Raw genomic sequence first — 20,919 nt, 5'->3', positions numbered from 1 at the left:
AATGCCCATGGACAGCAATGGAAATGTGTCCTGCACATGGTGCCATTTGTTAAATGGATGTCCTGACTCTGAGGATTGTAGAGATCCCATGGCCGTTATTGTAAGAGTAAGAATTAGTTAGTGTTAGGCCTGGTTTCCTGGCTGAATCTGACCCCCAAGTTATTATCACCACTTGATTGTCCTCAAGCTCAGTTGGTCTGGATGAGAGTGTCAGTGAAGGGATGGGAATGTGTTATAATTAAAGAGAAGAAGGAGGTGCAGACTAGGGCAGAGGGAAAAGTAGGTGTAGAGAAATGAGAAAGAGGTGCAGAATGAGCAGAGAAATTAGGTAGAATGTAGAGCAGGGAACTCCAACACTTTGAGTGTGAAATATTGGTAGCTCACAACCTATTCATGAGTAGCTTGTGAAACAATTCAGAAGTATGGGAACTTTTTATACGTTCCACTGCAAAATGTTATGAACTAATTTTACATGACACCTTCGAATCAACGCATTGTAGATATGATCCCAGCCCAGATTAGCTTCTGTTGGTTTAAAAGCAAACTAACACGTTGCTTGCCCTGTCTGTATTTGTCCATTCTGTATCACATATGTAAACAGTTAGACCATAATTTGTATATATTTCCTACTTTTACAAAACAGCAACAGCCATATGAAACATTAATAAAAGACCAAAACATACCTCTTTTGCTAAAACATATGAAAGGGCCAGATTTGCTATTAAAGGAGCACTTTGCTTTTGGGGGACTGTAGGGAGTTACTATCCTGTTTGAAAGATTTCTAAGGCAGCAGGATTTCTTTCACAAGTAATTGCTTAGGAGCAAGGGAATGGTTTCTTCTCGCCAAACAACGCACACCTGTACCTCACAGAATGCATTGATGAGCCTGCAAGACCTGGAAAATAAAAATCTAGTCACGATTTCCTCATGCCTTGATTGACAGAGTCTCTTTCAGCAAAGTTCCTATCAACAGATGTATTTGCAAATGCACAAGGGGTCAACATTTTCCTTCTTTAATAATCACTACAACTCTGTAGAGACTGGGTTTGTCCTGCTTTGGCTAATTTCTGAACATTTAGGTAGACTGGCTGAAAATGCTAGCTTGCTAACTAACTAATTACACAGCACAATGGTTTGAAGTTATAGTACATGGCAACACTGAACCATCAAGGTTTTAACCAGAGCTTTCTACTTGGTGAAAAGGGTTCAAATATGTATTGGAGAAGGTATTTACTAATCGTAGTTGTGAAGATCTATCAGGAATAAGAGGCAAATTAGTAACTTCATTATGCTGATTTGTGCTTCTTGCTTAACAAACATTAGCGGTGGGAACTGATGTGGTCTATTCTGAGGCAAAATTCAAATCTGTTCATGGATGAGAATTTGTATTTTTAGCGCTAAACATCATTACCAATATTAGTATTAAATACATTAGGTGAGCTATGTTTAAATTCCCATTTAAATTACAATTACACTGACGTTTATATAAATAGACCATATATTATACCAGTTTTTTTTCTGAGTGAAAAAATATATATATATTTTGTTTTTGTCCCTTTATGAGTATCTGTAATATTGTCAGTGAAAAATCATACTACCGAATCCTAATCCAGATGTTATTTCTTTACTGTATTTGGGGCAAAAAAGTGTAAATCAAATTTTTTCACTTCTTTGACTTGGTATATTGACAGATAATGTAGTACATTACTTTATCTCATGCAATAATGACCTAGGGAAAGGTTCAAGTGTAGGGAAAAATCCTAAGCAAAAATGTTCATGTTACATGTCTGAACATGGTTCATTTTTTTTAAGTAGGTATAACCAAACAAGTTGAAGACCCCTAATATATAGAGGGGGGAGGGGAGGAGAAGGAGACGTAGGAGGTGGAGAGAGGAGGATAGGAAGGAGGAAACAGAGGTGGGCGGTGCAGAGAACAGCGTGAGGTGGAACACATTAGTGTGAAGGGATGCTCAGAAAGTTGAAGAGGCGTTCATAGACGACAACTTGAAAATGTTCTCGTACCTATCGGCCCCGACCACTGTCTCCACCTACTCCTCCTTCACCAAACAGCTCATCCATAACGAGGAACCAGTCCTGGCAATTCTGACCAGCTCTGTTTCTATCTTGTGACTGGATTGGTTTGGATTTCCATGTACATGTCCCAAACAACAAACATAAAACACTTGTAACAGGTTGGATGGATAGTCATTTTCCTGCTAATGTTATTACAGTACTGAAAGCTGACAAGAGCGCAGGTCAGGGGTCATGTGGTAAATATCCACTCTCCAGTCGCTCACACACACACACAGACACGCACACATAAACACACACACACAGTGGTCTCAGCCCCATCATATAAATCATATGCTGTGTTACTTACCATTACATACCGTTCTGTATCATTCCAGGTACACACTGTGTCATTGTAGGTACACACTGTGTCATTGTAGGTACACGCTGTCATTGTAGGTACAGGCTGTGTCATTGTAGGTACATGCTGTGTCATTGTAGGTACATGCTGTATCATTGTAGGTACATGCTGTGTCATTGTAGGTACATGCTGTATCATTGTAGGTACATGCTGTATCATTGTAGGTACATGCTGTGTCATTGTAGGTACAGGCTGTGTCATTGTAGGTACATGCTGTGTCATTGTAGGTACATGCTGTATCATTGTAGGTACATGCTGTGTCATTGTAGGTACATGCTGTATCATTGTAGGTACATGCTGTGTCATTGTAGGTACATGCTGTATCATTGTAGGTACATGCTATGCAGGTTTAAGTATCTTACCAAGCTGTTTGTATCAAATACAGAATTATAATTTTTTTTATTCTGACATTTGCTGAGACTCCAGTGAGAGCACTCAATCCCCTCAGACACACTAAGTCCTCTGAAGCATTCCCCTATTGCCCCCAAAATGGCGTACATTCCTGTTGACTCCACTCCAGTGTTTTCTCAGAAATGGTGGTTAGACAGTTCAACTTGGTGGATCTCAACCCCGTCTATTGTGAGGACACTCCATGACACAATGTGTGATGCACAGTATGACCTAATATGTCAGTTGTCTTTGTTTGTGTGTCACATAATGGGTTTGATCCTGGCTGACATTTCAAACTGTTTGAATTGAAAAGTAGTGAATGTGTTTCTCAATAGTAATATAAGTATTTGCTCTGCTCCCAACTATTAACATTTTGAAAAGTTACATGATTAGAGGAGGTAACATGGGTTTTTACTCAACCAACCAAGATGCAAAAAAATTGGTTGAATATATTTATAAAAGACATAAGCAAACGCAATTTATTTAAATATATTAGGTAAATGATATACATCTGAATAATCCTTCTTTATTCAGATGTCAAGTCTCCTCTTTATTGACATATCAGTGAAAAAGTCACTGCATTGTCTTGTATTATAAATAACACATTAGAAACATGTGTAGGATAATTTACCCATGAGGCTGCAGAAGGTCTGGAGGGGGCACATAAGGTAAATCCCCAATTTTTAATATCTGGAAATATATGAATGCGGTCAAAACTGTGACATTCCATATATTCGATTAGATTAAACTTTATTGTCATTGAACAGTACAAATACAGTACAACGAAATGCAGTTTGCGTCTGACCAGAAGTGCAAATAGAGGAGGGCAGAAAAATTTACAAGAACAAGTGGAATGAATAAGTGTGCAATATATTTTCATACACATGTTTAAATATTTGTACATGTAAGTGTGTATTTTGACACCTGATGTAAATCAGTCCAACTCTCATTATCTTTCTACTCCAGTGTGACAAATAATTTCCATCCATGTAGAATCACATCTGTGGGAAGTGTGTTAAAGATAATCCTGACAAAGGAAAATTCCTCTGTCTATGTTATTGAATTCAGCTTCCTTCTGTCTGATCAGAAAGAAAATATATAATTCAGAATACTACTTCAGAATTAAGCTTTGTCACAATGGATCAATACCTTCTTGACAAAATACCCCATATTTGCTTGTGAAAATAATGCAAACCAGTCATGAATCTCGACAAACACAATCGTGCGAAAAGGTTTTGTCAGTGAGAGAAAACTTCTTGACAGTAAAGCTGATCTACCCGTGAGCTACCAAACGTTTTAGGAACTTCCCAGTAGACAAACTGAGTAGCAGTGCCCTTTTTCTAGAGATTTGTCCGCCCATAGCAGTACTGGCAAAGTCAGAAGGAGAGCTAAACGATGCTGGCTTACGTCAGACAGTGGCCCTGAATAGTGCAGTGACCTACACGTGTGCAGCTCCTTAACACACCCTGTGGCCTCCAGATTACTGGCATGTCTGTACTTTGGTTTTCCCGCCTGGCCACATTGAAATTGGATCTCCCTTAACGGACTGCCCTTCTGCTCGATGGCCGCTCCCCTGAGGAGGTCTCCACCAAGGCTCCTGTACTCCGCTACACGCCTCCTATGGTTGGACGAACCCCAGCCCATGGCAGCCGGAGGTAGGGGTGTTGCCCGGGTGGCTGCTGTGGTTGGGGCAGTTCACCCGGCGGTGAGATGTTACAACCAGTCTTAATTGTCCGCATTCGTGATCCTCGTTGCCAGTTCGCTGCCTCTGTGTCTCGCTCCACCGAAACAGGTGTTCAGTGCCAGAAGACGGAAAGTGTTTACATTTTAAGGGTTAGGCTGTGCACTTGCATCTTCTCTGTACGGTCACACCCCTACATGATGTTTTCTTGCCAGAGCCTCTGAGTTCTTTATGTGAAAACAAATCTGGGCAATTACTAATTGATGTAACAATTCAAATGTGTATAGCTTTGCATTCGGGTGTGTGCTTCTGATGTGTATACCAGAGCAAACACATGAGTTAGGTTAAGTGCTTTTAATATTAATAAAAATAACAATAATAATAAAAAGTACCAGCACAAAATATATATTTAGAATTTAGATTTTTTTATAGTAATCATTTTTCATGTGGAATTAAAGCCACCAATATGTTAAGTGGGACAAATGATATAAAAGTGTTATATGAACTAATAGGTACAACTAAGTCATATTAAAGACCTGAAACTGAAGAGTCGTGAGGGAGCTATGGATTTGAATAGTTTCCAGGGTGTGAGTAAGAGATGTTTTAATTTGTTAAAAAGATTTTCATCTGCAGTGAAAGCCACGGGGGAATTCCCACACACACACACAGACACACGCGCAGGCATGCACGCGCGCACACACACACGCACGCACACACACACACAAGCATGCGTGCGTGCGTGCATACAGAACCACATGCATCACATCATTTTTCTTAAATTGTATTTATTGCATGCATTCGTTTAAAGTCTCTGGCCACGTCTTTTGAAGGGCTCTGTAAAAAGACTGTGCTGAGTGTATGGCAAAAATATCACAAGCAACCATATAAGGAAGGCTGTGAGAGTTGTCGGGATGGTTGGGTGTGTGTGTATGTCTTTTTTTGTGTGTGTGTGTGTGTGTGTGTGTGTGGTGGAGGGGTAACGGCAGTTAATTGTGGCCAGGATTTCCTGTGCACACGAGACCACCACTCTCTTCTCAACAGTGTGGAAAAGCCCCAGTCCCCAGGCATTCCCTTCTACTCACCCTGACAGTCAACAACCGTGTTACTGACTTCTATCTCAGAAATATCACAATACCAGATTGAAATACTAGATTGGTACATTTATGACATTGTATGTCTGTTATGAGGTCGGTCCTAACATGGTTCTAGTCTGGTGCTAGCATGGTTCTAGCCTATTCCTAGCATGCAGCGTTTTAAAAGATGGGTGGTCTAGGGTGGTCCAGTTTGTCTAAGCCGCTGCCTCCGGCTGCTGAACGCTGCTGCAAAATGGGTATAAATCTGGCCTGCTGCTCTATCAGCAAAAACCATCTCTTCAATCTCTCTTCACTTTCCAGTCCAATAAAGTTTAAACGTGCTTGAAAAATATATTTTCAAATAGAGTGTAAAGGGTGTTAAATGACATGAGATCAGCACAAGATAGGACAAAGAACACATGCAAATATCAGGCATGAACAGGGCTTTTGTTTTTCCCCCCACAAATGGCTAACTTTTCAAAATACTGAATGTTGAAATGGAAAATATCTGAATTGTGCTGCCAGTCCAAACTAAGCCTATGGACACTATGAAACGGGATGATTTTGCTCTATTATTCCGCATCTATGGATGCTTTTGTAGGTACCACAGGATATTTTCAACTGTTTTGTTAATGGAAACACGCCTTAACAAACACACATCAGCAAAAAAGTTGCAATAGCTTGTCAGGTACTTAAGGTCAGTGGGGAATATCCATCCTTCTGTAGGGATTAAGTGCTCTTGTAACAATGGTGTCCTTCTTGAATTCCACTGATAAATGTCATCCCTTGGCTAGGCACCCTTCAATTAGGATTATCCATTCTGACAAAAAATATGATCTACATGAAACGTCTAAAAACCATGTTGAATACAAACAGTGGGAAAAATAACATACAGTTGTTCAAGATGTCACACTAAATCTGTTAATTTTATTTTAAACATATCCTAATAATGCATCCCATGCCCAACCCGGAATAGAAAAATCAAAACACATGCTACTACAGTGTGTGTTGTGCAGTGTTTGTACGCTGCAGGCGTTAGTACCTTTAAAAAATGGAATCAGTGTTTCCAAATATTTACAAGGGATTCTATCCACTGGCAAACGGTTATTATGGGTGGGGTTTCAAGAGTTTATTAGCCAATCAAAACCTTTTAATATGTCAGCTGTTCTGTGTGGATTCAATGGAGGTTAAGGGGGATGTTTTTAAATTAGCACACCGAGATTTGACTTCCGCTTTGTGACCCAAAACCTCATGCCTGAGGAAAAATAAGTTTAACTGCCTTTCTCAGCGATAAATACTGACTTCAGGATTCCATTTAGCTCTAACAGCTAGGCTGTCTTCTGCCTCTGATCCTAATTTGTTAGGTCTAAATTCAAAGTGTCACTTTGTGCTAGTTAAATGTAGGGGACCAGGTGAGCAAAGTTATAAATCATTAATCACTTAAACAAATTAATGTCAAAGGACTGTCAACCTTTGATTTTAGCAAGTGTAGCTTCTATTTCAGCAAATCCAAATGTTTTAAATATCATCCATGTTAATATCATTGGTGTTACTGCTCCTACTGAACATGACGGTACCAGTTAATTAAAGTCATTAACCTACTATATTAGTTAATTTAGTCTGAAACAATCAAATCCACATAGGTTGAAATGAAGTATAATGAAGAAACCAAATGCACGACTCGAGAAAGAACTGTGCGTATCGAGCCCTTAGCCCGTAGTCGGTCCAGTCACATCTCAGCAGCTATGACGACACATACTGCTGAACTGTTCTGTTCATGAGTTGACCTCTGGTCTACATGGTCCCTGGGTGATTAGAACCCTTCACCATTTTTTGGTTGTGAGACAGACAGGAAGAGGTTTTGGGAAATGGTGGTTTGCGTGGTAAGGAGGGGGTGGGCAGTGTGGACAGGGGGGGTTGCCTGTGTTCACGAGTTGGTTTACAACGTGGAAGGAAAGCCATTGTTAACGTTCATATTTTTTCTTAAACCCTTTGGAAATGTCAGTGCAAAGAAAGTCTCAGAAATTAGGTTCACTGGCTGTTTTGCTACAACTGGTATGATTTGTAAGAGCATAGGAAGTCCTGTCTGACCTGTAGAACACACACACAAATACACACAAAGACACACAATATCATCACAATAAAGAATATATATTTTTATCCTTGGCGAGCATCTAGTAACACATGCTTATCTGTTCATACATTATGTTGGTCATTTGCTTTCCGGAGAAACGTTATTGTTTTTAGTGATACGTATTGAAAGGGAGAGAGAATGAGAGAGGGAGAGTGAGGGGGAGAGAGGGGGAGAGAGAGAGAGAGAGAGGAAGAGAGATGGGGAGGGAGAGAGAGAGAGAGAGAGAGAGAGAAAGGAGAAAGCAGCGAGAGAAAAGAAGAGTCAGAATGCCAGAGAGGTAGAGAATAAGAAAGGACGAACGAGTTAGAGGCTTCCATCATCAGCCTCCCACACATACCCCCCCCCGTCCATCGTCCATGTTAATGACAGCCTTTTGTGTCTCGCTGAGAAAAGCACTGTTAACAACACGATATAGTGGAGGGCAGAGAATGCCTTATCACTGTTAAACCCACGCAAAATTAACCCACTATGGCTTTCTTTCACCACAAACGGATATTAAACAAACAATTGAAATCTACTTTTTTGTATGCATTTTAGGATAAAGGCATATAAGATTAGCCACGTTCTGTGCATTTCAGCATTCTTTTTATAAAAAATAAAGCGTCTTCATATTGAGGTTTTGGTTGTTACCTTACATACATGTTCATGTTACAGGAACAACTTTTCCAACCCCGGTTTAACCACACACCCTGTCCACGCCATGCCCCCCTCCTCCCCCAACACTCAGATCGCCCCTATGGCAGGGAAAAGTACACACATCATTAACAAAATAAAAGAAATGATATTACAAGGAAAAGAGAAAAACCTAGCTCTCTACAATAACAACCGTAATAATAATAACAAACATTTTGAAAATTGCATTACAGCGCCTTACTAGATTCCAAGGACACACAGGGACAGAAACGTATATTTCACTGACCTGCTGTAAATACGATGATCCCAATATTCAATCACTCTGTTTCCTTTTTCCGTTTATTTGACCTCCAAAACTTTGTCAGGGATGTACCCTACAGAATAGTAGAGGGAAACTGTTCTCTCAATTCCCATGCCGAAACCAAACAAGTGGCTCAGGCAGACATAGTTTATAATCCTATAGTCAGGTTGCATACCTTACAAAAATGACCTTTTACTCTTTTTAATTGCCAGGACAGTTTTAACCTAGTTGAAATTCCAAGCAATTGAAACATTACATCTTTTCAAAGGTGACCTGATGTCATAAAAAACATTGCATTTTATTAACCAGTTGTCCTCAGATTATCTGTTGTCCTCAGATTATTTGTTGTCCTTAGATTATTTGTTGTCCTTAGATTGTTGTCTCCCGTTTCACAACTAGGTAAAGAGATGTATGGCATTATGGGAAATGTTTTTTTATTACGTGATTATGACATCTTGGGCAAAACTTCACCCGCTAGAATATGTTGCACTACACACAGTGTCTCTGTGTAAAGCACCACCTCACGTGCTGCAAAATCCAGAGATCCTGTAACTTCCTTTCCATAATATTATGGAGCACTATGGAAACAGCAGATAATATTTGGGAGCGGTGGCAAAACACAACAGACAGGTTACGGACAACATTCATTCCCTCCGACTCTGCCCTGCTTGGGTTGCTGTGCTCCAGTGATAGCGCTCTGGAAGTTCTGATGGCAGTGTTAACAGACATATGTGTTTTCTCTTCATCCTCCATGGTTGCTACCTGACGAGTTACTGCATGTACCTCTGAAAGGACACCTTTCACATGGGCAGTTTTCATTCCTATATTAACGGTACGGTTACATCCTGACTTTACTGTCACCTCCCCGAGCTTCCTTTCACTGCACTCTCTCTCAAAGTCTGTTTCAGGAGATCCTTTACAGAGTTGAAGATGGCCTTAAGAGTAGGTCATTTCTGAGGGCAAAATTGTCCACTACTTGGATTTCTTCCGATGTGTACCGATTGATATAATAGGAATTCATGCTAACATAGCAGTTTGGAAAGTATAGCTAGTCCCACCCAGAAATGTGTTGTTCTGGTATGAGTGGGTAAGTCTGGGTAGGTGGGTGCTGGCTCTGTGATCAGGTGTGTTGTTTCATTATCATCGTTCTTACCTTGGATAATAAATGAGAAGAACACATTTCATGGGCTTAATTTATTGTTGATGAAATAAAAAAGGTTGCCATCAATCTACACATCATACTCCATAATGACATAAGTGAAAACACGATTTCAGAAATGTGTGCCAATTTATTGAAATTGTGAAATTTCTCATGCACATAAGTATTCAGTACTTTGTAGAAGAGCTTGTGGCATGTGTTTGTGGCAGCGGTTCAAGTCAATATTTTATCTGGGTCACTTTATTGACATTCACAGAATTGTCCAGAAGCCACTCCAGTGGTGTTCTTTGGGTTGTCATAAGCTGAAAGATGAATCTCGCCCCAGTCTGAGGTCTTTTGGATCAGGTTTTCTATGTACCTCAATGTACTTTGCTCCATTCATCATTCCATCAGTCCTGACCAGTCTACCAGTCCCTGAGGCTGAGAAGCATCCACATAGCATGATGCTCTCGCCACCATGCTTCACCGTAAGGATGGTATTAGTCAGTTGATGAGCAGTACTTTAATTGTTTTTGTCACAAGCAACATTTGGCATTCATTATAAGTGATTATGCCAACACTTACAGTACATTGTTGGTATTGGTAGACATAGAATTGAGGCTTCATGGGCGTTTATGAGGGTATATGACTAAACCTATAATGCATTGCTACTGTATTGAACTGCATCTACATCAGTAGATGTAAAATAATGCACAATGTCAATTGTATTGTGACTGTAGACGTTGTTCCCAACTTGCCCCAAGGCTAAACCCTTGACTAAAGTACAGACAGCTACAAGGATTTATTTCTTGGCAGATTAGAGGACCACATATTCTAGCTTAAGTAAAAAAACATTAAGAAAAATCTATAAAACAATATTTTAATTACATTGGTGAAAATCTGACAAGGATGTCAACATAAGAATGATTAATATAGTTAAATATTCAGAAAAGAGGGATGTGTTGAAAGAGAGAAAGAGACTGACAGTTTGACTGAGAGAGAAAAATAAAGAACTGAACAAAGGAGGGAAAGCAGTGAAAGGAAGCAATTGAGTGACTGATGGACAAAAAAAATGCTGCGCGCAAGTTGGTGTGTGTGTGTGTGTGTGTGTGTGTGTGTGTGTGGGAGGGAGGGTATTTGGCACTGTTCTGTTCAGGTGACAATATGTATAAGGTGGGCTGTGTGGGGGTTGACTGGAAACTGCCAACACACACACACAGTTGCATTCACACACACACACAGACATACACAAACGCACACACTATGTGGCTTGGGGGTGGAGGGAGGCGGTGTAGTTAAGGGTGGAGAGAGGCGGCGTAGTTAAGACTGTCGGCAGCCACTTCATGGATCACTCTTCTTCTGACAGACTGCAGTGAACGAGAGGGAGAGAGAGTGAGACAGGGAGAAAAAGAGAGATTTAAAAGACAGGGAAGAGTAAAGAGACCAGAGAGGGAGAGAGAGCGAGAGAGAGAGAGAGAGAGAGAGTGAGAAAGAGAGAGAGGGGGAAGAGACCAGGCAGTGGAGGGAGCAGAGACAGAGCATGCTGACAGAGGAAGTTCAGTGTGCTCTGCAGCCTGAGGAACATGTGCTCAGGTAAGGCAAACTCCGACTCTTACAAGATATTTGTTTTTGTCCCCCTCTCTCCCCGGCACTCTCTGCTTTTCTCTCCCTCTGAAGGCTATCGATCCATCTGTGTCCCTGACTCCCCCTGTGTGTGTCCACAATAGAAACGCTCTGCTCCTAGTCGAATATGCGGCAACTTTTAAAGGCTCCCCGTGCAATGTCGTGTAAAAGTTCACGCTCCGCTATGTGTCACCCTCAACGCATGTCCCTGGTCGTGAAGGTGAATGATGTCAGTTCCATTGGAGGGCTTTTGTGCACATTGTGGCGTGCTGTCTCATGTGACCCGGTGCATGCACGAGCAAAATATGCCGATGCTTATTTGCGTTGAAAAGGACATATATTGCGGAGAGCATGGATCTGCCTGTTTGCCTGTTTACTCCCGTGCTGGATGTGTTTGTGCGAGTGCCGGAGATACTGTGCCACCGGGAGTGTGTCTGAGCTGATTGTTAGCGCTGGTGATACTGTTGTGGAATGTGTGAGATTTGGCCCCAGATCTCTTTGTTCACAGACTCTTTCTTTCTCTGTGGGGCCGCAAGAGAACAGAGGAGTGGCGCGCACACACGGCCAAGCAGACACACGGACACAGACACCACACTCGCGCGCACATACACACCCCTCCTCCTGTGGGGGACCAGCCAAAGCGTCCCACCGGCAGCACAGCTATGTGTGGAATGTGATTAGCACATAGCACTGTTTATTTTAACACCGCGGGCCGCTCACCAAGCAAAGGGGAAACTAGATCGGGCAAATGCCCGGATGCTTAGATTGCGTGTGTGTGAGTGTGTGTGTGTGTGTGTGTGTGTGTCTTCCGTGTGTGTGGGTGTGTGTTTGAGCGTGTGCTGGGGCATAGTGAGGACAGAATGTGTCTGAGGATTTGCTTCAGTTTTGTTTTTCTTAAACATCAAGGTATATGCTCAGAATCCCAAAGACAAATACTACGCCTCATGCATGCGTGCCATTCACTTTTTGTACACACACACACACGCACACGCGTACATGCACATGCTCAGACTTAACATGTGCGCTTAGTTACAGAGACCAATGCTCCGGCTCACCCCGACACCCACTCAACCACCCACACACACTCACACACGCTCACACACAAACACATATTAACGTGCACACATAAAACCACCCACACACTCACGTGCGCACAAAGACTACCACGCACTCACGTGCACAGACGAGCTCCCCCCATACCCCCTTCCCCGCCTTCAGGCCCGGCACACATACAACCACCCACACAAACCCATATGCAAAGACAAGCTTCCATCCGCCCACACCTCCACACACACACACACACACACACGCACATTCGCATGCGTGCACGAACGCGAGCGCACACACCCCACCCAGACGCCTGTCAAGCCCAGTGCATTCCAGGGCTCTCTAAGATACAGTGTCTGAATGGAGCATGAATGTGGGGAATTTCGGCTGAAATGTGAGGACAAAAGCCACGGGGACATTTAAGAGGCTTTAGCTCCGTCAGATCCATGGGAATCTGGAGAGAAACACTGGTGTTCCATTAGGAACTAGTACAGAAGGGGTTTCCCAGGCGGAGTAAAATTCAGGGAGGAAACAGAGAAAGGCAAACACACCCCTCTGGTGTTAGAATAACATTTCCCAAACTAGGGGTTACGTCCTTATGTGGGCTTGTCTGATTTGAAAATGGGGTCGCAGGAGAAACCCGCGGTGAAACAAAAATCACCTTAAGTACCTAGAACCATGGTTCAGAGTAAAACCTCCAGTAACCGCTACATGTGGTTTCATTAAGAAGAGCAATGACATTTTTTCCAAGAAAATCGGGCTCTATCTTTTTAACAGTTTAAGCTAAAATATTACTATCCAAGTGGAAAAGACTAGCCAGGATTAGGCAGTAAACCAGCCGGGGCACAACATATTTCATGATAAACGTTTTTCCCCCAATGAAGATCACACACAGTTATTGCCTGATCTTCCTTTATGCATTTAAAAACCTTGATCCCTTCACACTTAAATATTGTTAAAAATCAGTTCAAAACTATTCCAGGTTACTTATCACTCCAGTTAACAATGGAAACATTTGACGATGAATACGTCAGTTAATTTGAATGGTGGGGATAATACTAGTTATTTTCATAAAACTGAATTCACAAGCCCCCAGAAAAGTTTGTAATTCTCTGTGTTAGAGAAACAAAGTCTGAGAGCACTTGGCAGAAAAACCGGGTGTGAATACAGACACCAAGAAACATGAACCTCCAGCGTTACAGGGACAATGGCCTAGAATAAGGCACGGAGAGACTGATTCTGTTGCGTTACATAGCAACAAGCTGCAAGCCCTGAGTTCGAGTGACGAATTGTGTCAGAGAGAGAGAGAGAGAGAGAGAGAAAGAGAGAGTGTGAGAGAGAAAATAACAGAATGACAGAGAGTGATAGGAGAGGAGCCAACCATCACAGAACAATGACAGGGATTGGTAGAATAACACTGCCAGGTCCCACCACAGACCTGCTATATAAAATGTCTACTGTCTACTCTCCTCTTGGCCTCCTGAAAACCAATTGGATGACAAGGGCAGTGGCCTTAGCTTTTGAGAAGGACACGAATTGAGTGACATGATCTTCCGATGCCTCATTAAGTGCTGGTCTTCCACTCCACTAGAGGGCAGTACCACACTTTGGCCTCTATATTACTTTTTTCTAGTTTATGTACATTACCAAAATCTGCCATTATCTCCCTCGCATGATTTAGAGACAAAAAACTTAATGACACATGTTTGTCAGACCATCATTGAATAACAAAAGTCTGAATAGTATCAGTTCATTCAATCAGAAGCAGCTCAACCCAAAAAAGCAAGTCATATCAGCGAAAGGACAGGTCAACAGACCAGACCAACTGACCCTGATGTCACAGTCTACTGAAGTCCCCTGACAACGTGTCCATTAATACTGGCCTAGGGCCTGATGTTTGTGGGCGTTGTTTCTGAAGAGAATATGACAGGAGCCAAAGGTTATGTTAGATGCAACAATAGACAATGCAGCTGGTCATTTACATAATACCCCTTTGAAATACCTGAGAATTTGAAGAGAAATTCAGATGACAAAAACAAGTGTTAATTTATTCAGGGAATTTTGCAGAACTAATTTACACATCTCTCTGATTGATAAGTCCCGTCTGAATTACTGTCATGAGACTTCTCAAATGATAACTGTGTCTATACTCAAGTGACAACATATGTGAATTTCCCAAATTCACTACCACATGATCTCACTTGGGAAACAAAGAGGGCGACAAATAAGAAAGGAACAGTGGAAAAATAGTTCAAAGGCATTTTGGGGAAATGTATGCAAATTGATCTAACCTACACCTTCATAGCAGTTAACCCCTCCCCCTCCATCAATAATTATATCACAGAGAGAATGTCAATAAAGCAGCTTCAAATTAGGAGAGAACCAGGAAGTGAGAGAGGCAGAGACAGAGAGAGAGGTGAGGAAGAGGAAGAAAAATAGGGACAGAGGGTGAGAGAAGGAAAGATGGAGTGAGATACAAAGAGATAACCATAGTGTGGGTGAAGTCTTGTTTCAAAGCATGATTCAAAAGCCACTAGTCATCCGTCACTGTAAAGACATGGCCATTACTGCCAAATGGAGGATACCATTAAGATATTGAAAACATGTATTTCTGGGTGAAAACCAGTAGAAAATACTATTTTTCCTAATGGGTATAGTATAGATTTAGCGTGAAGGATGACAAATGGATGATAGATGAAGGGTGGAGTTGAGATGGGGAGAAATGAGGCAGTGGGATAGGGGAGGAGGAGTGGAAGTGAGATGGAGGGTATATAGACTAAGAAGGTGTACAGATGATGAGAGATTGGCAAAGATGGAGAAGAGACGGAGATAGATCTGAGCGCCTATGAAACTCTCTCATTGACAGCGCATTGTATTCGTTAATGGGATTAAACGTCTACCCAGACGGCCTAAATGTTTTCTTTTAATCATAATTAGTGTAATTGAAGTCCAATTTAGGGACCAAAATTTAGTGATGAAAAACATGTAGGTTTGTCATACATTCCGGAAACCATGTGACTTTACTAGCCTTATCACATCTGTCTGTAAAGTCGTGTTATGCATAGCAGTGGACTTTCCTGAGATTGAAGGCTGCACTTGTGGCTGAAGACAAGCGCACGCACCACATGCACGCGGGTCGCGGCAGGGACAGCCCCAGGTAAAAGGGGGATTCCAGCTGGGCTAATTCTGAGGTGTCAGAACGGGCGGGGGACGAGCCTATAGCCCGACCGAGCTAAAAGGGTAGCAAGCCTGTCCTTTCCCCTGGATCAGCAAACCCCGTGGCATTTCCGATTAAATCGGTATGCATGCTGCGAAAAGCCCCGCGACCGGTCAGTGATAAGGGTGATGACTAGGAGTGAGTTGCAGCGTATGAGTGATGAGATAAAGTGTATTCGCGAAGGAGAATGTCCTCTCTTTCTTTCTTCTGCATTCGTTTGTTAGGAAAACTGCCTGTTTTTTTCCGTTATTGTTGTTGCTGCTGCTTTCGGTGAGGTTTATTTTTTTCTGCCGCTTTGTGTTTTTGTAGCAATTAACTGCGGCTTGTCGCGCCCTGGGAAGGTGTCTGCAACCCCGGGCTCTTGCCTGCGCAGCTGTCGGTGTTTGGAGCTACAAGGAGCGCAGTGAGGAGACGCGAACCTGGATACAGAAAACCACGAGCTAAGCTAGAGCAGAGTGAGTCACCGTCTCATCAATAGGCCTAAATTCTAAAATACGCTGTTTATATGAAGTTCCTTCTATAGTTATATTTCTTATGTGATTCTGTTTTATTTCATATTTGTTTAATTAGCTCAGTTTTCTCCCTATTTCTAACAAACACTGCCTTTAGTTAACAGATTAGTGTTTAGGCAAGTGCCATTATTTCGTCCTTAGGCCTTCATGTAGGTTACCATATTGCAGAGTTTACATTGTGCGACTGAGACTGAAGACGCATTGTTGTTGAAAATGGCATTGCAAGTGTGTGGTCTGGGTAGAGTAGGCCGATTGAACACTGTGTGTGTGTGCGAGCGCGCGAGCATCCATACTTGGTGAGTGACAGAGAGATCTGAGAGTGGGATCTGAGTGTGAAGGGATCTGTGTGTGTTTCCTTTAAGTTGCAAGGCTAGTCTCTGTTAATGTGTTCTTGTGGGGGCCTGATGTCTGACCTGACATTTTTTCCCCCAGTTGGGAAAATGGGATTTCTGGAGAAAACTATACAACTGGGCATAGTGTTAGAATTGGGGATGCTTTCGGGTATAGGCATTACAAGTTAGGTTTAGGGTTAGGTGTTATGGCTAGGTTATGTTTGGGAATAAAAGTGTGTTTATTCAGGTTGTGGTTAGGGTATGGCAAGGGTTAGGTTTAGGGCTAGGGAATAGGGAACATAGATTTGTGTCAGGGTTAGGTCTGAGGTCCTCATAAGGATAGAAAAACAAGTGAATGTGTGTGTGTGTGTGTGTGTGTGTGTGTGTGTGTGTGTGTGTGTGTGTGGCTGGTATGCGAGCTGGGCCGAAATAAATTCTTGTGTGTGTTTTGGAATGTGATTACCCTGAGGGAGACCCTGTGACTGGGGTGGGGGGGGGGGGTGGCAAGGAGAGTGAGAGAGTTAGAGAGGAAGGATGACAAAAAGAGAGATGGAGAGAGAAGAGAAAGAGGGGAAGGAGAAAAAAGGAAGGGGGAAAGGGAGACAGAAAAAAGAGCGACAGAAGCAAACGTTGTTCTCTTTCAGTAACGCCAGTGCCGACATGATTGACAGCCTGGTGACTCATATTTGCACTAATAATTTTAACGATAATTGTTCGCACACCATCTTCGTCTTCACCATCTTCCCGTCCTGGCGACATTTAATTCAAAGAAAAGCCTGTTTGCCGGATTTAAGTTTAGCCCACGGCCCATGTTTGACCGGCTAATTCACCAGACAGTCCATGGTGGGGACGTACTGGAGTACCACATCTGAGCAGGCCAACCACCGTCTGTTGTCAGGGTTTCAAAGTGGGAAGCTTTGTTTCATGTGGCAACAAAAAAAATAACAACGCGTACCTAAGCCTCTTGTTTTTTTATGGAGAGCTTTGTCGTTTGCAACAAATTATATTACACAAGCTTCTGTCCTTCCGTCGTCGGAGTTGAGAAGGGTGCTGATATTGGAGATGTCCTACAGGGGGCATCCATGAGACTGTTACTGTGGACGCTGTGCTCTTCCGCCAGCTCCAGCCACAGACCATTGGAACACCCATGATGAAATAGACAAAAAGGAAAAACTTCCATTGAAGAAAATAATGACGATGTGCATATGAAGGCTTTAAAAAACAGTATTGAAGAGTCTGGACTAGAGATAAGTTGTTTAGCCATAGTGAAGAGGCATATTTATGTGGTGTACAGCAGTGTTTTCCTTAGTTAAGTGGACAGAAAAGGAGTTTAGTGTTCTGGCCGGCTGGTTCCTGAATTCAGCTAGGTTTTAGAATTAGATCAGGTTAGTGTTCTGGCTGACTGGTTCCTTTGGTAGGTCCAGCTAGGTGTAGGAATTAGATCCGCTTAGTGTTCTGGTTGGCTTGTTCCCTAGTGGATCCAGCTCGGTGTTGGAACTACATCAGATTAGTGTTCTGGTTGGCTGGTTCCTTAGTAGATCCAGCTCGGTGTTGGAACTGGATGGGGACTGTCTGGAAGAATAGCGACTGCCTAGAATCGCCCACACACACAAATGTTGCATATTCTAATTAGCAATCTGGCCAGTCTGAACACCAAAACATTTCACAGTACAGCCAGGCATTTATTATGCAAGTGATTAAGAAACATGACCGAATCCATTTCAATGTCAGTGATTGCGCTTTCGATTGCAGTGGATCGATGAGAGAGTTTGTGACTATCAAAAATTCCGATCTGGGATATAATGTATCATGTAATATTCTTTAATCTACTTTCAGGTCCTGAACTCCTCACCAGGAACATTACTGACATCCATCACCGGTCCTTTAGCAGGTAAACAATATAAATATTGGCATTTCTATCTCTCATGAGGAGCTTAGGGCTGAACGGAGTTGTCCTGTGGGAGTGGGGGTGTGGGGTGGTGGGGGGTTCATTTGGGGCACAGGTCAACAACACATGTCTGCGGCTCTCCGTGCTGATATCTGTGGATTTACTTCTGCAGCGCAGCTCTCCTCTTCCTGGTTGTCTATAGTCCCAGGGTGGCGCTTACATCAACACCATTCAGACCCTCCTCTGTCTGCGCTCTCCCACCCTTCTGTGAGTCTTTCTCTTGCTTCATTTAATACTGTGTAGTGTGACTAGTCAAGAGATCATGACTCAGGACTCTAGAAGTATCTTCGGAGGGGCTGGATGCTATTTAGCTCTGGCAATAAGAGCCATTCCAGTCATGTAGTTCCTGTCGGTACAAGACAAACTTGAGAGTAGTTTTGGTTTTGCTGAATGTAAACTGTATTCAAGAGGCAGAGTGATTCATAGAGCACGCGCACGCGCGCACGCGCACACACGCAACTTTCCTTTGCCTCTTCAATCAGTGTGGGTTGCTTTTGTGGGGAGACTTTGTGTTTGTGTGCACGCGCGTGTGTGTATGCACCAGAGTGCATGTTTCTGATTGTGTCTGTGTGGGAGAGAGAAGAAAAGCCTCCCAAAGCTCCAGACCTGTGGGTCCATGCTTGCTGTATTTCTGCCTCGCCAGAGGCTGTAGTACTGGGATGTACTCCCTCCCACGCCAGGGTATAGAGGCTGGGGCTGAGTGGGTGCCGGAGTGGGAGTAAAGGAGAGAGGGAGTGGGAGGAGAGGAGAGAGAAAGGAAGAGAAAGCATAGGAGGGAAGCGCGTGGGAGTAGAGGAGTGGGTCGCTGAGTCAGTCAGTAATGACGCTTAAGCTTCGAACAAGGGAGCTCTCTGCCCCAGAACGAGGAGGTGGTGTTTTCTGGGAGCACATACACAAATACACACACACACACACACCACTAAATCTAAATGCAGTACCTACTAAAGGTGCGCCGGTGCTATAACTAAAATTTTGTTTTGTTTTTTTGTGAAGTTTGCTGCTCAAATGTGCTAATTTGTTATACAGTCTGTAGGATTGTTCATTTCATTTCATCAAAAAGTTTTAGAATTAAACGTTTCAGTAAAGTTTAAGTTCAGTTGAGTTGCTGGTAGAATCATATTTTTACACAGCTGCGCAGAACCCAGATTTAGTCCATATGACGTTTAATGGAGGGTTTGCTTCCTCACCTCCTGTCAAAGAGTCCGCTACCACTTAGAACCCCTCGGCAGAATCTTCTCATGTTTACTCTGCCTTTGATGGGAGTTCTCTGTGTTCTCCAGGAAAAATGAACCTAAAGCACAGACGCACATAGGGATGTCACAAGCTACCCTGGGAGCCGCGAGCAAATGTATGTCTCGGCTCAGCTAGTGGGAACTGCTCCTCCCCAGAAGCAGAAATGATGTGTCGCGCACCTCCAATTTCAGTCCTATGCGACACGCGCAGTAGCTCCCCCTGAGCTGGGCCCCCCAATGGGGCCCCCCAATGGGGCTGTCATACTTATCCACCGTTCCCTGTGTTAGGGACGGCACTGGACACGGGGGCACAAACACAGCCGTTAATCACAAAAGTGTTGTTTTAGTGGTTTGATGGTGTTTATCGTAAGTCACAGTGAAGCGGAGTCATACAACAGAGAAACCGACCGATGTGTTTTTCTGATTGTTCTCCAAAACGATTCGGTCATACTGGATATGACTGTGTGATAACAAGAGGTTTATGTTTGGGCTGAAAACGTGCTCCCTAGTGGTTTGTCTGGTGAATTGCAGTGTGTGTGGCAATTGTTTTTATTTGTGCAAAGTTAGGTGCAAAACCTTTTTTTTGTTGTTGCAGTGGACAACCAAAAATAGCTTTCCTTGTTATGAGTCCATGTAGTGTAGTGTAATGCATTGTCTGCATCCAGTTTCTTCTGTTCAGTTGCCTAAGAATTCAGCTCCATATGACGTCGGACTGACTTGGCTTTGACTTAAGAATCACATGGTAATGCCATGTAGAGGAAAACAGTGAAGGGAGTGTCGTCTGGGCCAGAAGTACAGCCCTCAGTCACACACCACAGTTCGACCTGAACGACACCACCGGAGGACAGGGCGGGGGGGGACACACACACACACACACAAACACAGCTCCCGGATTCCCCTCAAGGAAACAGGAAGTGAGATGAAGAGAGATGGGCGTGCGCTGTAGGAAGTTGACCACGTGACATTCCATCCATGAACAGCTGTTAAGCACCTCCTTTCTCCCCCCTGTTCTTCTCTATTGTCTATCTTCGTCTGCATGTTCTTCTCTGGCACCGTCTCTCCCTCTTTCACCGTCCCGGTAGACGCCGTGTCTTCCTCTGCCGTCTAATCCAGCCTTTCTGGTGTCCTCACTGGGATGTGTACTGACAGCGGAGGGCAGCGCTCTGAATGTGGTCACCCTGCTCTGACCTCAGCTCCGTGTCTCGCTGCTGTGAGAATGCCCCTGTG

General features: G+C 43.1%; 1 long non-coding RNA gene across 1 annotated transcript; it reads left to right on the top strand.

The window, feature by feature from the left end:
- Positions 1-11,221: 11,221 nt before the first annotated feature.
- LOC109614746 lies at positions 11,222-18,400 on the top strand. Its single transcript, XR_002195683.3, has 3 exons — positions 11,222-11,374; positions 15,978-16,123; positions 18,349-18,400. It is a non-coding gene; the product is annotated as an uncharacterized LOC109614746 (long non-coding RNA).
- Positions 18,401-20,919: the final 2,519 nt, after the last annotated feature.

Source organism: Esox lucius, chromosome 20 (genome assembly GCF_011004845.1).
Source record: "Esox lucius isolate fEsoLuc1 chromosome 20, fEsoLuc1.pri, whole genome shotgun sequence".
Lineage (NCBI taxonomy): Eukaryota > Metazoa > Chordata > Actinopteri > Esociformes > Esocidae > Esox > Esox lucius.
The sequence above is the reverse complement of the archived record's forward strand: the minus strand, read 5'-3'. Positions and strand labels throughout refer to the sequence as shown.